Genomic DNA, 17964 nt, shown 5'->3' with positions numbered 1-17964 from the left:
GTTGCGCGAAATCGTAGCTCCATCCCTTAAGCCACAGTCGAAATCGAACGCTTCAATGGTAGCCCACTTCAACAATAGCAAACCATTTTTGAGCAACCAGGAAGCTTCAACAAGTGTGCAGGGTCTGGGTTTTACTCCAATCCCGATGTCTGCTATCAATGCTACGGGCGACGAGGAAGGCAGCCCACCGTGAATTCAATGTCCGCAATGGATTGAATTCCCTTGATTCTCTATCGATGATGATTCGTTTTCCTGGATCTCCAGGGCGGAGCAATTTTTTGCCCACTTCAACACTCCTGCATCTTAGAAGGTCGAAATTGCCTCATCTCATCTAGACAATGAAGCTTTGCAGAGGTTTTGTTGGCGTAATCGCATTCACACTACATCACGTTGGGAGGAATTTACAAGAGCTTTTTGTCGAGATTTTGGCCCCTCCAAAAGTGAAAACAGTGATGAAGCTTTGTTTCAGTTACCCCAAACTAGGGATATTCTTGCAGCTACAACGGATGGTTTGGCGCCTGGGGCAGTTCGTTCCTGCGAGCCACACTCGATCACCCAAGTCCATTATGTTCCACCGTTGCTTTCTTCTTCACCATTGTTGCAAGCAATGGAAATTCCTCTTGTCAAGGCACATTTGAACTATTCGTTGGCATCGACAATTCACACCAGCGTGCAGGGAGGGTTTTGTTTCTCCTCTAAGGAACACAAGAACCACCAAAATTGCAGTCCCCTTTCCACTTGCAGACCAACACGTCAGTGATTCCATCAACCTTGAAGAGTATGGAGATTACGTGAGCACCCAAGTCCATTATGTTCCACCGATGTTCTATTCTTCACCATTGTTGAGAGCAATGGCAAATTTTCCCAGCCAACCATTTACACTCAAATGATTTTGTAGCATGAACAATTCATTTGCGGAATGTTGAGAAAACCGGGCCCGTTGCGATGGTGACCATAATGCCGCCGCTATTTTCGATTTCAGCAACCTTTAGGACTGATTCATCCTACGCTCAGTCATAAACCTGTTTTGAGCACCAAGGAAGCTACAACAATGGCGCATGTTTTGGGTTTCCCTCTCAGGAACGCAGGAGTTACTAAATCTGTAGGTCTCTCTCATACGAACACCACGAAACGTCGACATGAGTTATTGAGATCCTTGATTTACACATCCAAAATTGGGAAAGCCAAATGGCAAGTTGGGGATGAATGATGTTTATCTGAATGAGATTAATGGGTGGGTCAGCATGTAAGAGGTTGGTAAATTGGTGATGGTTTTGAATGCAGAGAAAGTGTTTGAGGAAATAGCTAAGAGACAAAGCGTGGATGCTACAGGAAACCCCTTCGATCGAATGACCCCTCTTTTTCATAATATGGTTGCATGCTCTCAGTTTTGCATAACTATAGGTGAATTCTGGAATTGATGGGTTCCGGGAGGGGGATTAGCTAAAATTCTAGGTGTGTTGCTCTGTTCCAAGCACTAGGAAAACTGTTGTGACAAGTACCCTCAAATTTTTATCCAAAAGCTACACTTCATTAAGCATACAATGCATTTTACTTGTCTACAAGTGTTGCAATATGAGGAAGCTACTGCTACATGTGAAGGTGTTTTTGATATTTCGGGTGATCGCATGTCCTTTATTGATGCCGGCAAGACTGAGGAACTATTTCTACCATTAAAGGATGATGAAAAATTGTGTACCAATATATGTGTTAGTAAGAGAAGTTTTGGTATGGATGTAGCTTGTGTTGCTGCACCAATCTTGTTGTTTATCAAAGATCTATTGCAAGAAATCAACCTTTCAGATTTTACTGCAGGAAGGTCAGAAGAAGAGGCTCTTGAAGTCATGCACGTATTCTCTTCGTTCTTGGACGGATGTGTTTTGAGGTATCTTAACCTTTTAGACAACGCCATGGGCGATAATGGTGTCAATGCATTTGGGTCAATTCTTAGTTCACAAAAAAAAATTGGAGGAGCTTTATTTGATGAATATGGCAAGGCTCAATAAGTGTCATAACACAAGGGAGTGGCACTACGAAGTGATTAGGAAGACCAAATGGCTGAATGAGAAAGTGATTTCTATTGTGATCATTACCGAAGGACAAGCAAACTATGAAGATTTTTCTGATTGTGTCAAAAATGGTGATGAGCTAACGTTTGAGTTGTTGCTCTACTTCAAAGCTATCAAGGCAGAGTGGCTTAACAGGGTTACAAAAATAACCAAGTTTGGTAGTTTTATGGTACAATTGGATAGAAGTGTTGAAGCTTTGAATAAAGGCAAAAAGCAAAAAGCTGGAGAGGGTGGATATAGTGATGCGATGAAGAGTTTGCATGAATTAAGCGTGAACAAGGCTGTGGATATGGCGACTGGGTTCGAAAGAGCATTGGCAGGACATGTTGTTAACAATATAATTTGTAGTACCACAGTAAGATTGGAGAGACTTCACTCAGAGGGGATTCATAGATTGCCAGAAAGGTGGTGTTCTACGACATATCAGGTGCTGATGATCGGTAAATCCATCATATCTAGTTCAAACAAAACTCAGGAAGCAAATGGGATGTCGTTTTGGGAGCCGGTGATTTGAGTCTACTAGTTGAGAACACTTCAATTGAGCGGCTTGGTGTGGTCATAAATGTGACAATCTTTAAGGACTCCACTACTATTATTGGTGATGCAGCATCAAAAGATGGGTTACAAGTCCATGGTGGGTCTCCAATTGACATTATGGGCAGAAATCTTTTATGGGAAAAACAACTGCAAAGGCAGCAAATAGAAGCATGTTACGCAGAAGCAAGCAGTTGAGAAGTACAACCAGTTCTTCATTTTAACCTTGAGGACAAGGTTGTTCTTAAGGGGTAGGCAATGTTATGACCCTGATTAGCCCAATCATAGTTAGGCATTGAATTAGTTAGTCAAATGGGACTATTACAAGTAATTAGGAAAGCTTGTTAGATTCTGTTAGCTGGCAGTGGGTTTGGGAGTACTATAAATAGTCCAATGTGTAATGGCTTTGCCCAGTGGTTAATTTGATAAAAAGAAAAATAAACAAAAAACATTTCAGAGCTCTTCTCTCTCTCCTCCTTCCCTCTCCCTCTCTATCCTCTGTGTTACTTGCAGGTTGATTAAGGGCTTAAAGATTTGGATCTTATTACAAATATGCACATCAAACCACCTCGAGCACCCAATCGAACCATCAATGGGAAAACTCCATGGCAACACCTTCGATAGTTTAGGAGCAACAAAAATTAGCCCATTATCATTAAGAATGATGATGACTAGACTCAGCTAAAGAAAAGTGTTTGAGACACCCGTAGACTGGGGAAAGAGAAAATGGGTAGTGAGGGAGTGGCGGCAAGAAAGCTGAAAGGGGATAGAGGAAACAGAAGGGGTGGAGCAATGGAGGGGAGGACAAAAGGAGACTAGGAGGAAGGTGGGAAGGGCAACCATTGGCCCCAAGCTGAAGCAAGGGATCGATGGTTGTGAAATTTCTGAGGAGGGTGTAGTCAAATTAGGATTTGATAGGACTTGATAGTATTTTAATGGAGTTTAAAATATGGGTGTAGTCAATTAGATTTTAAAAGATTTTGAAATCATGGTATAGTCAAATTATGATTTTAAAAAATACATCCAAATCCATGGGTAGTCGATTAGGATTTTAAAAAGTCCACAAGAATCTAAGTGTAGTGAAAATATTAAAGATTTTCTAGGATTTTCTTGAACTAGGGATTTTGATGGATTTGAGGGTGGGTGATATAAATACCAAACACCTTAAACAATCAAACCTCCACCTCTAGGGTTTCTTTTCTTCTCTAGAAAGGAAGACGAACCATCTCTCAAAGAAAAAAAGAGGATGAACCATCTCTCAAGAAAAGAAGATAGACATACAAAGTTCCTTTATTTCTTAAAAATATATCCACCAATCCGAAATGTCACCACAAATTCAACCCCCACAAAATCTCCATTCCCTATTCTGCTATGTGTATATTACTTCTCTACCTTTTTTTTGTTGCTATTTGTTTAGTTGTGTGTTTTAACTCTGTTTGGTAGCCTAGAATATGTCGGAAACTATGGGAAAATGGAGGGGTTAGAGGGATTGGAGTATGGGATGTTGGGGTTTTGAGTAAATTGGGTGCTGAAGTGAAAAAATGGTTTTCAGGAAGTAGACAGGGGCTTAGAGGTGTGGCTTTGAAGATTAACGAGGGCCCAAATGTGTTCTTGAAAATTATCCTTACCCATGCATTGTCACGCCCCAAACCCAAGGTCGGTGAAAAAAGGACCTAGTGCCCGATGAGCCAGTAAAAATAAAAATAAATATGAAAAATCAAACTTCTCTTATAAAAATAACTTGAAAATCTTTAAAGGTGTACAAAAATAAATAAAAACTCTTAAAATCCCTCGTCTAACACAACCTCAACTCTTCTACCCTTCGTTAATCTCGTACCAAACTTAGTCTAAAATGTACAAGGTGAGCGAAATCATAGCTCAGTAGGGACATAAGTCTTATCAAAGATAATTGTCAAGACTAAACCAATTGTCATGCCACATGTAGTCCATTGTAATATGTTATCATTAATCACTATTTAATTGATAAACCGTGAATGCAACATAACTTCAATTACCCTAACTCGTTAATCTATATAATAAAACACACGGATCTGCACATCCCATACCATGCATCTTACCATTGCAACAGTGGTCCAAACAACGATGGTCTAAATGCTCTATTATACAAACTAACCCTCGTAACTCAATCACCCCAATTCCCATTTTGTTGGTCATCTTGTTCTTCTTACGGTCGCAAAGTCTCCACTACTTTGTACCATTCCTATAATTTCACTTTTGTCATCCTTGCTGGTCCCTACAAGAGTCGAACTCAACAATACAAAAGATAGTTCCATTTCCATATCCCAATCTCGAATAAACCAACAGAATCCTTCGACTCCAATATACAATGATATATGCATATAATCATCATTGTCACAATATCCACATTATCAAAACAGACAATTATATCAATTCTAGAGATATATATCAAGTATAACACATATTTCACAAAGCTCAAATATTCTAAGGGTGGTAAGTTCCAAAGAAACCCCCTGCCTCAAATCCGAAGCTAGAATCTTTGTATTTCAACCCAAATTCCAAGCTATATGAAGTTGATCACAACCAACACTACGTGTAATTCCACTCTTATTTTTTCCTTATCACTATACATATATAAGTCCACTCTTGTTTTTACTACACACACACACACACACACACACACATATATATAGATATACACACACACACACACATATATATATATATATATATATATATATATATAGATATACACACACACACACACACACCACGTGAGCTCCAGAGAGCATGCACTGCATGCTAGCTCATGTTGGAAACTAAATGGAGCTTAGCTCCTATTTATAGGACATAAAGCAGGCATAACTAGTGTTTTAAGGCAGCTAATATGAGATGAGAATGCATTTGATGAATGATATGTTGACAAATGGCTTCCAGGTGCCATTGTGCATGAGATAAATAACTTGGGTTTAATAAGTGGCTTTGTAAACGATGGTGGAAGGTGTAGGTGTCAACTTATAGAGTTAAGGGACTAATAACATGATAGCTGAATTGGTGATAATGCATATAGTTAAGCTGGAGGTATCATAATATTAGGAAATAGTGGTAGCAAAGATCTCTTCTAATAGTGATCATGCAAAAATACTTTTATAATAAATGTATTAATAAATCTAACTAGAAGTAGTATAAATATTAATATACCAAACAAAGCTTAAGCTGATATGTAGATAAGATTAAAATACGGGTACTCACATGCATGGACGTAAGCCTTCAACATGGGTCTCAATTTTCCTTTCACATTTTCCACATCACTACACTCTATAGCTTCGTCACCTTCCAAGTGTTGCCCAGCACATCCTGATTCAGGTGTCTACGTTGATACTCTGGGTCGGGGTGTGTCAAGGATAATTTTAAAGATCGTACTATGAAATAAAACAAAAGTCATTTTCATCAAAGACAGAAAAGAATAAAATATCATTAATAACCTCATTCTCTTATTATATTCTTTTATTTTTAACTTAAATTTTCATGTTGAATAATAAGAAATAGGATAAAAGAGTATTTTTATTGTATAGAAAACATGGAGACTTTGGATGCGGTCCTTAACCACTAATACTCATTAATTAAAACCTTTGTAGTTTTTAATTTTTGATCAAAGCTCTTTGACTTAATTTGTACACCTCAACATATGAATATTAATATATTTCCATGTCAACAATAAAACTTGAGATTTTATGCTATTTAAAATCTCACATCTAATGAGCTATAATAAAAAACGGCCAACAAAAAAATATGGAAATCTCTTTGAAAATGTATATTAATAGATGTCATGACAAACCTCGACCCGGAAAGTCCACTTGGACTCCGAATCGAGTTATGCTGGCCGACACCTGGAGGGTGACGAAGCCAGAAAGTGTAGTGTAGTGGAAAAAGGATGTGAATAAATTTAAACCTAAAAGTGCCTAATCAAAAGAGTGCGCGGGATTGAACCCATTTCACATGTAGTGTCAGAGTATAAAATAGTATAGTAAATAGGAAGAGGGTTATACCACTGAAGATAACCATCTCCTGAGATTTGCCAGAATCCTCGTTTACACGAACGCACAACTACTAAACCTGGAGGGGCGAAAAACAAAGTTAGTGGGTCAGTAAAACAACATTTGTAAGAAAACCTTTATTTTTGAACATAGTAACCCCTCGTTGTAAAACAAGTATAGTTTCTGTAAAACATACTACATAAGTATGTAACAAAAGTACAACAACAATATAACCAGAAGTATGCCAAGTCATGATATATCAAATGTCGCAGTAATATAATCATGTGATAATCAAGTATAACTAAGTGCTCATCCATCTAAACTGACATATGAGTTTGTACAAATAATTTCTAACACGAACAGGACTAGGTGTAATCAGTACACTCTAGTACTACGATCACGTGAAGGCTGGTGCGGAAGCACGGTCACCTACGAGTTGCAATTGCCTAATGCAGTTTGAACGACATGACTGACACCTAACTTGGATCCAAAACAAGCGAACGGTGCAAATGTGAACATACACGTGAAGGACTGGCCTTGGCCCTGGGGCGAGTACTAACACCGGGGTGCAACAAGATAAGCATGTACAAATATGTATGAATGTCATAACAGTAATATCTCAACCATATAGCAGCATTTATGACAATTAATATCACAATAACGATACTTGGCAATATGAGCGTAAAAATGAAGTAAATACGCATTTATGGAAACTATAACTATATATAGGTATAAAAACAAATTGACCACTCACAGATACGCAGTCGAAACGAAGCCGCCGAGCCTTGCCTGGCCCCGTATGTCCTCGGGATACGTTTCCCCTAAATGTGAAATTACTAATTTAATTAGTTTAATAACACATAAACGGAACTTAAATAAAATCCCCTCTAGTTTGCTCGAGCCTAGGGTTTAAATATATGAAGTCGATCAAGGTCGCGAACCTACACAAATTTTCAGAAAAAATTTTGGACGTTGGACTAGCCTGCAATGGCACGGCCACACGCACAGGCAGAGCTGACGGAGGCCCTAACGACTGTTAGGAATATTCCGTTAAATCCTTAACAGAAGTTAACAACGTTACCTGATGTTGTTAGAATATTTCGTCAACTTCGACGAAATATTCTGTCGTCTTCTCCGATGGTCCTCGCTGGTCGCCATCGCCTGGTTTGCCAGAATCTGGAAAATGTCATCGGAAACTGGGTAATTTTTCAAACCTTCATATCTTCTTCATTTCTCAACCATTTTTTCACAAAATTTATATAGAAATGAAGCTTATGAAGTGTAGAATCACGTTATACCCTTCAAGGGTCCAAAAAGTGGACGGAGGTGGCCTGAAGATGGCTTGAAAGGTACGGCCAAACCGAAACTTCTCGAACCCTTATGTTTTTGACGTCAACTCTTCACCAAAACTAGTCTAGGATCTTTAAGGAGTTGAGTAGTAGCTTCACCGAGTCCTAAACGCCGTGACTGTGGAGCCAAAACTAATCAAGAGGCGACACATGAATTTTTGAGCAAAAAGGACAAAATTATCCTTGAGGAGCACTGGAATTCCTACGTGCGAGCAGTGGACAAACATCCCACAATCAAGTCAAAAGTGCCCAAATGGGTATTTATTTTTAAACCTATTTCATCTATCCTCATCAAATCCTCTCCACAAGGTAACCCCCCAAAACATTTCTTTCAAATTATGTTAATTGGCTAATTAATAGATTTATTACCTACTTAATCTATTAATAGCCAATCAAACCACCAATTATACCCAAAAAATACACAAAGGGCCAGTCACCTTCTCTCCCAAAGGGACTAGCCATGCATTATATATTCAACCTCATTTCCTCTAAAAACCTAGGTCTTGACTCTTGCTAAACACTCAAAAATTCCCTAAACATTTTTCTCTCAAAATTCTAACTTTGGCATCGGAGGTTATTCGGCCAAAGCTGGGGCCCAAATTTATCGTGGGCACGTGAGGCTCTTGGCCTTGACCAAATGTGTTATTTGTTTTGTAGGTGCAATTTTGTCCAAGATCAAGGAAGAAGAAATTTGCATCCACAAATTGGTGCTTTCATTGAGAGTTGAGTCCCATACTCGTAGAAGAATCTCGCATCCAAAGTTTTCTATTTTCTCGTCCATTTGTAGATTTTTCGTACGTTCTTATTTTTAGAATTTTTTATTTGCAAAAATTCTTTGATAAAATGTAAAAGAGAAGTACAATGGCTAGAAATTTAGAAAATTCAACAAGTGAAAATTCCAATATTCAAGAGATGGGACCACGGCGATCCACAAGGCTAAATATGACAATAAGTGAAGTAGCACCGCCACCAAGAGTTTCCACCATAGGAACCACCGCGATGGCCACCATGGTAGTCACCCGCGGCGAGGCTTATGGTGTCACCACCACGACCTAAGCTATGCCATCCAAGGCTCATAGCACCAAGGCCATGGCCCAAGCCATGTCACTCCAATCCCAACGCGAGCTCAACATGTTGCCAAGTTGAGCCCAAGCCTCGCACCCACGTACGTCACACACCGAGCAGCCACTCCTGTGACCCAGCCTGCTCCCGCCGAGCAGCCCACTTTTGTGGCCCAACCTGCTCCTGTGGCCAAGCCTGCTTTCGCAGCCCAGCCCGTTCCCGCGGCCCAACCTACTCCCACGGCCCAGTCTGCTCCCATGGCCTTCCAACAACCTAAATTGATCCAAGATTAGTTCAACCATCTCGGCTCCAAATTTTCGGACCGACAATCGAACTGGGAGCATTTTCACCACATTTTTCTGCGGATTTGACATTTCTTAACTCAAATCTGGCGCCCGGAGTCTACCATACTTCCATTGCTCAAGGAGACGCATTCCTTCCAAGCTATTCTAACGCAGATGGAGAACAACACTTGTCTCAACAAGTCATAAAGTTGACGAGCGCCCTCGCACAATAGACGACCTTGGTGAACCAGCTCTTGCAGCGTATCGAGATGCAACGTGCCCCAGACGAGGTGTCCCGAAGTAAGACAAGGGTAGACAAAGAACCTCTCTAGCAGCGTCCCGGTAAGCAGCCACTCGACCAACCACAAACCGAGCGTTCGGGCAGTGTACACTTCTAATTGTGCTCATAAGATAACGTATACTCTTGTCTTAGAATGTAAAGGAGCGTGCACTCTTAATTAGGCCCACGGACTAGCGTACATTCACGGTTAGGGTCACACTTTGATAGTCAACATGAGCAACCTTCCAGGCAAAGTGTTCATTCGCCGCTAAGCCCGCAAGGAGCATCATCCACCTTACATAGGAGTAGGCAACACGACGGACGGAGAGAAGAAGTAACTTAATCTGGCTCAAGTTCAACCAGCAGCTTGTGAAGAACTTGCTTGCCTGTTAGGAACGCACTACACGCACCGCATCCGCGGCATAGATAAGCCAAACACATGGAAGAGCAGCCTAAACCAGCAAATCACGGCTGGGCGTAACTGATAGCTCCGCTACCCCAACAAAAGAAAATTCAGGAAGAAGTAGAAAGACTCTTGACTAAACGATTGTATAATTTCCAACGCAACGAGGTCGCCGACGAGCCACTACGACGGAACATGACCAACATAAGCAGGTCGCCCTTCACGGACGAGATCGAGTAGGCAGAGCCTCTAAGCAAGTTTAGCATGCCACATTTCACATCCTTCAAAGGGGATGAAGACCTGGAAATACACTTAAAGCACTACCGAAACGCAACGATGCTATATTAAAACAATGACGATCTTATGTGCAAGATATTCGCCACCACTCTACAAGGCGAGACGCAAGATTGGTTCTACACCCTGCTGTCACAATCTATCCGAAGTTTCGACGAACTTTCTTTGGTTTTCACCAAAGAATATTCATCCTATCACTCGATCAAAAAGAAGTCCGACCATTTGTTCAACATCAAGAAGAACCCAAAAGAATTGCTTCGTGACTATGTGAAGAGGTTCAAAGCAGAGAAGGCAAGGATAGTCGGATGCAATGACTCGATAGCTAAAGTAGCCTTCCAAAAATGACTTCCAGCAAACCACCCGCTATTCAGAAAATTGATCATGAAAAAAGATCTAACTCTAGCAGATTCTTTTACTCTGGCAGAAAAACATGCACTTTGGGATGAGGCTCGCTAATGCATATTCAAGAACTTGAAGAAGCACCCGACATCACCTCCATACTATCCAAACCGGAAGCAGTGGATGACTTATTCACATGTTTGACGTTATTTGAAGCAACAATAAGCTCTACCATTATACGAGAAGGGCTGGGGGCCCGACTACCTGTATTCCACAGTTCAAAAGCTCTCCTCGATGCTACCAGAAATTCAAAAGCTAACTTTGTCGATAGTTGTTGCAACCCAGAAGCTCAAGTTTTACCTTCAGACGCACGCAGTCATTTTATGACGCACTATTTTGCCCAATCCAGACGCACAACAATTCAAAATTTTCTGACGAACGCAATAACTTGACCCAAAAGAAATGCCAAAGGGAGATGAACACTAGAGGGACACACTCAGAAGCAAGTTTTGTCCTCGTCGCCCCAAAAAATTCTACATAAGAGCAACATGTACCGGCAGTTGAGCATCTCCTGCTGCATGTAACATGGCCCTAGCTCTATGATTCTCTACCCGGCATTCATGATGTAACAGAGCGGCCTAACGATGCCCTGGAGATAGCTGAGCACACCCTAGCCCGCCTGCTCCACCCAATGGAGACTTTTGACATTTATATGTCAACGGTGCATCCAACTACAAAGGTTCAAGAGTAGGCGCAGTCCTTGTCACCCCAGATGATTTGATACCCGAATAGGCAATCACTCTAGGCTTCAAAGCATCTAACAATGAAGCAGAGAACGAGACCCTACTAGTAAGCTTTATAATGGAAAAAGACTTAGCAGTGAAAAAGCTTGCAATTCATTCTGATTCCTAGCTAATCACTAGCTGGCCTAGGCTTTACCCTCGACCACCAACTTAAACGCTCTATTTCGGTGGAGTATCTAGATGAGGCAAACATAGAGGTGAAGCCAGCAGCCGAGGTGTCACAGGTTGGTACAACTCAAAACTGACAAGATTCCATTGTTGATTACATGGTCAATGGCACATTCCCCATGGAAAGATTGGAGTCTAGGAAGCTCCAGATCAAGGCAGCATGCTACTACATATGGAACGGCATTCTCATCCGAAAATCCTACACTTGACCACATCTTCGCTGCCTAACGTCTTTCAATGACTTGAAGGTTCTAAGCTCAATCCACGAAGGCGTTTGTGGAAATCACTCCGAAGGTCGATTTTTAGCACAGAAGGCTCTTAACGCAAGCTACTGTTGGCCTACCATGCACCGAGATGCTAAGGAGTTAGTACAAAATGACGACCATGGCTAACACTACAAGCCAGTACCAACATTGCCTGCTAGCGAGCTAGATTTGCAGAAAAATCCTTTGCCGTTCATGCAGTGGGCAATTGACCTGGTAGGACCTATGTCATCTGCTAGTGGGGGCAGAGGCATGATGATCGTGGCAATCGACTACTTCACCAAATGGGTAGAAGCAGAGCCCAAGATGACCACAACTCAGACGGACATAGAGCAATTCATATGGAGGATCATCATTCACCAATTTGGCATCCTTTAGTCCATCATCACCGACAACGGTCTGCAATTTGTGGGCAAAGATGTGGTGAAGTTCTTCCAAAAGTATGGCATCAAGCAGCACATGTCCATGTCGAGATATCCTCAAGGCAATAGGCGGGCTGAAGCATCCAACAAGATGATCTTCGACTACCTCAAGAAATCCCTCACCAACAAGAAGGGAAAATGGCCAGATGAACACCCCGGATGTCTATGGGCATATTGCATCACTAAAAGATGAGCAACCGGTTAGACTTCTTTCTCTTTGGCATTTGGCTCAGAAGCAATCATTCATCTTAATGTCATTAAGCTAAGTATCATCACTTTACTACCAAGCATTGAACAGAACAGTAAGGAGATGGCCACAAGCTTAGATATGGCGCGAGCAGAACATCACTCGTATCATATCTTACCAGCAGCAGCTTCTCTCCAGCTACAACAAAAAGGCCCAAGATCCAACAGTTCTAGCCCAAAGATTTAGTCCTAAGAAAAGCCTTCATCACTGTCTGCAGAAGATACTCCAAAAAGATGGATCCCATCTAGGAAAGTCCGTACAAGATTAGCAAAGTAGGCGGTAAGAGTAATTACACCCTCGCCACCATGAAATGACAAAAAAATCGAAAAACAGTGGAGTGCCTACAATCTGAGGAAGTACCATGCGTGACTTCCCACTACATCAAAGCCCGAAGACTCAAGCAGCTCGATGTACACCGCATCATAAGCTGAGGACTATCCAGTTGTTATTCAGTTCCTACTTTACAGCTAAGTTCTTGTTCGTTTCACTTGTTTTTTTTATTGAGGAATTCAGAAATAATCACAACTTAGCTCGTCTGCATGCTTACAACAACTGATCACTCATGCACTTCAAAAAAAAAAACCGCGCCATTCTTAGGGACTCATCGCAGAAATTACGCCCCCCGAGGGACCAACCATGTTCTCTAGTGCGAGAGGGTAAACCAATTCCTCGACATCCACATGGGTTAACTCTCCAAGACGGGAGGATAAACTCTACACTCTGAATATCCAAACATGGATGAGCCTAGCTGCCCTAGTATAACTAGATGCACGATGGCTTGCTCTAGAAGTAGCCACAATGGTATTTTTCAAGGCTTAGCTAACTGAAGGATTTTGGGTCTCTTGGCTTAATCTGTGGGGAACTGGGCCCTAGAGATAGAGGGTGCACATTACGCAATACATTTGATAGACGATTGCCCTGGAACCCTAAAGCTGTTACCGAGTGCACTAAGGTAGCCTACGATTTCCAGAAGATTGCTTACGGCTTGCCTTTCGAGCAGTAAAGCCACACTAGACTTATACAACCGCACATTCTTATGAAAGGTTAAACAAGCTAGCGTGCATATACGAAGCTTTATCCACTACTGACATGATATGTAGTCGATAAGCTTCACCTCTGCCAAGTGCGAAACAACTTACATTAAGTCCTAAAGTGTTGTGATACTTGCTACGCAACCTACGAAATTGGAGAAAGCCAAGGTTAACAGTCAAGTGGTTACGCAGACTTGTCTACTTCTCTATGTAAGGCATTCGCCTGCCAACCCTATGGCTAACAACTTTGCAAAGTTCTACACCAACACATACGGCTGCATTCACTACGCGGGCTTGTCTGCTTATAGAAAAGTAGCATGCCTACCACTGGTCTATAAAGTCTAAAGGTTAGGGCATGAACAAAAGAAGTGAAGATGAAGAAAAACGAAGGAAGCATGTTTATAAACAACTAGCAAAGGCCGAAAGAGTTCAAGAAAAACAAAAGTTACAAGGAAAAACAAAGAAAATCCCAAAGGCTACCTAGAAGACTACACTTCAGCAACTTGGACATTCCACGACTACTCGATCGCCATAACTTCAACAGCCGCGACGCCCTTAGCAACGACATCATCTAACGCTTCACCCCTGGCTGCCCTAGCCTAGGCACCAACTTCTTCAACTACTTCACCAATGGAAGCCTCAAAGTAAAAGCAACCAAGTCTTCCGGAGAAAGAAATAAGGTCTCGAAACCTCGAGCCCATTCTTCTGACTCTTCAGCTGCTCATTCTCTTCGAGCAGATCAACATGGACATGTTGCAGGCCATCCACTTCATTATTCAGACTTTCGTTGATCTTCAATACACCTTGAAGTTCCAACACTTAGGATTCAAGCCTATCAACGATTCTTTTGAAGTGGTCACTTGATTATAAGTAGCAATCAACTCTTCATCCTTTGCATAAGCAGCAAAACGAAGCTCAGAAACTGCAAACTCAAGATCTTGAATCTGAGGTATGTAACATCTAATCTCATTCTCTGCACTTTCATACTTAACTTGGATTGCGTCAAGCCTAGTCTTTAAGTCAACGATCTCTTGGTGAGTGGTCTCAAGCTGCAGAGAAATGGGGTAGAAATATTAGACCTATTCAAAGCAACGAGCTCAGAATCCAACCTCTTGATCCCCTCGGCCGAGGAATAAGTTTTAGCTGCCATAGTCTTCGCCACCTCCTTGGCAGCCTTGCTATATCTACATCATAACAAGCAGAACAGTCATTCTATATTGGGTCGTATGCTTCGCAAAGGAACTTGGGCAAACAAACCTTTCTAACGCCATTAACAATCTTGGCACAAATGTCCACGTCTTCAAGCAGATCTGGTTTCAAGAGCACACAGATCTCAATAGCCTCCGCAGAAGTAGGCTTAGTGGATTTCTCACAACTGCCGACGCGAGCAGTCTCATTCTTCCCAAAAAGTGAATCAGTCTCAGCAGCAGAGGGAGTGAGCCTTAGCGCCTTGATCCTCTTTACCTTCTTACTTGGGAGCAACCCACATTTATCCTGGTAAAGAGAATTAAGTAGCCAACGCTATTCACAGTACTCATCAGAAGAACTCAACCCATACTGGCTTTTTCCTCATTTTTTCTCTCAAACCAGTAGGCAAAAGGCCTGCATGCCCAACATTCCAGCAACCCATAAGGCCCGTTACCTACTCATCTTGCTAAATCCTCGGCTTGGGCCCCATCAGGTTCAAGAGCCCAAAGGACATAAGCATCGCCTAGCACTATGCCCCAACGCCTCAATCTGCGACCCCAACTACGGAAGCTGTTATTGGCTCTAGCCAAGTCGAGCAGCCCAAGCAGTGGTCCCTGCCACAACACCTTATCGGCCCAAACCGAGTTGACTCCTGGCCCCTGCCAACCAACGTGCCGCACCCACCCCGACAGCTCCTCCCTTCGCAACAGCACTATCCAAGAATAAGACAAGGAAATATAATTTTTCTTACCTCGGTGCGGCACGAAGAAGACGAAGAAAGCAACGAAAGACGATTCTTTGCATGGGAAAGATGTAAAAGATTGCTAGAGGAGGGGGAACAAATATCCTCTAAGCTTTCTTTCTTGTAGGGTAGAATAAATCGCTCACCAAAGTTGATTTAATAACCCACTTAAGGTGGACTTAAATAGGCTTTGAGATAAATTTATTTCCCTTTTCTAGAAGGATCTAATTTCTTATTAAAGAAGGAATCAACATCAAAATAGGAAACAATCATACGTTTCTTAAAGCAAGAAGATCTTTACACCTGTTGCTTTCCTACAAGCAGCCCAACAGGTGTAGGGGCATTTGTGGAGCCAAAAATAATCAAGAGGTGACATGTGGATTTTTGGGCAAAAGGATAAAATTACCCTTGAGGAGTATCGAAATTCCTACGCGCAAGCAGTGGACAAACATCCCACAATCAAGTCAAAAGTGCCTAAATAGGTATTTATTTTTAAACCTATTTCATCCATCCTCATCAAATCATCTCCGCAAGGTAACCCCCAAAACATTTCTTTTAAATTATGTTAATTGGCTAATTAATGGATTTATTACCTAATTAATCTATTAATGGCCAATTAAACCACTAATTACACCAAAAAAAATACACAAAAGGCCGGTCACCTTCTCTCCCAAAGGGACCGGCCATGCACTATATATTCAACCTCATTTCCTCTAAAAACCGAGGTCTTGACTCTTGCTAAACACTCAAAAATTCCTTAAACACTTTTCTCTCGAAATTCTAACTTTGGCATTGAAGGTTCTTCGGCCAAAGACACCCCTCCCATTCATCGTAGGCACGTGAGGCTCTTGGCCTTGACCAAAGGTGTTATTTATTTTGTAGGTGCAATTTTGTCTAAGATCAAGGAGGAAGAAATTTGCATCCACAGTGACTCGGTCTGAAAATCGTCAATCCAGAACTCACCGAGTCGGAGCTTCCGAGTTGGTGAGTCAAACCTCAACCAAATTAAGATCTGGCTACATAGTTGTGCTCATGGGGTTGAGGGGAGTTCAAAGTGTAGGTTACAAGTCACGTTTGAGTGGTTTGGACATCGGTTGAGAGAGTTGCAGAGAGAGAGTCTTCGGGGAAATGGAGAAGAGAGAGAGTGTGTGTGAGGTTAAGTGTTTTGATTGGTGACTGGGTCTGTGGAGGGTGCTCACTAGTTGGGTGCAAAGTTCAGGGAAAGGACTTGATTGGTAGAGAGGATTTTGGGGAAAGTTAATTGGTGGTTTGGGTGAAAAATGGGGACACGGATCCACCAATCAAGGAATGGGTGGATGAAATTTGTACAATATTTTAAATGTACAAAATATGTCATCTTGACAGTGTTTTGACTAGAGGTGGGCAAACGGGCCCTGGGCCCGTGAGTAGGGGCGAGTCCATATTGTTTTATATACAAAACGAGGTGGGGTAGGTCAAGTCCAAGTAAACAGCGAGGCAGGGCGGATCGAGTATTCTGAAAACACGAGCCTTTGGCCCGAACCGTATCCAATAAATAAGCCCAGCCCAGTGCCGTGCCACTCTAATCTCACACACACTATCAAATATGACCCTATCACTTTCTCGAAGACTCTCCCAGACTCTCCTCAGTCTTCCCTTTCGATCTCTCTCTCCTATAGTCTTCCTTTTGGATCTCTCTCTCACATTCTTAATCTTTCAGTCTCTCTCTCTTTGTCGAACTCTTATCCCTCTCGATTCTCAGTCTCTCAGTTTCTCTCTCTATCGAACTCGAGGGGACGAGCAACTCGAACCAACGAATCAGTCATCTCCTCCGTCTAACTCAGATTTGTATAGAAGCCAAGCTTTGCTGAAGGTCGCATGGCCAAGATGATCAAGAAGGACAAGGACAACACCACCTCCCTCAACGACATTATGGAGAAGGAGACCGGTGTCTTCCATTGGTGTTATCTCTCTGGTTTATTTCTTGATTTCAAGCTGTTTGTGGGGGATTCTAAGTAATTAAAAAAAGGGATCTAGAGAAGGAATTTGTTATTTTGTTTGATGCATGCAATCATTGCTTGCAGCTAAAGCTGTGGTAAATTGTCAAATTTTGGATTTTGATCAATTGGGTTATATTGTAATGCAATCATAGGAAATTAGTCATCTGGGATTCTGGGTTGTCTAAAATTCTTTTTTTTTTTTAATTAAAATTTGTTGCTTTGAAGGTTTTTCCCGAGGAGATCAACTGGGTGTGTAAACTATGATTGAATTTTGAGATTTTTGGTGAATGGTTGTACTGGGAAATTTGATAGGGAAGGAATTGGAAATGTACCCATGAGGCCCTGAGGAACCGGCCCGTTTGAAACGGGCCGGATTAAGCCTGGTTCCTATTTCAATTTTTGCTTGATCTGCCCTGCCCTATTGTATTTTCAAGCAGGTCTAGTCCGGTCCCTTCAATTTTGGGCCCGGCCCGAGCCCACCCCTAGTTCTG

At 41.9% G+C, this 17964-nt stretch overlaps 1 pseudogene; it reads left to right on the top strand.

The window, feature by feature from the left end:
- Positions 1-8967: 8967 nt before the first annotated feature.
- LOC148696950 (uncharacterized) lies at positions 8968-10834 on the top strand (annotated as a pseudogene).
- Positions 10835-17964: the final 7130 nt, after the last annotated feature.

Source organism: Pyrus communis, chromosome 5 (assembly GCF_041283825.1).
Source record: "Pyrus communis isolate YQ-2024b chromosome 5, ASM4128382v1, whole genome shotgun sequence".
NCBI classification, from domain to species: domain Eukaryota; kingdom Viridiplantae; phylum Streptophyta; class Magnoliopsida; order Rosales; family Rosaceae; genus Pyrus; species Pyrus communis.
Note: the sequence above shows the minus strand (reverse complement) of the source record. Positions and strands in the feature narration are given on the sequence as shown.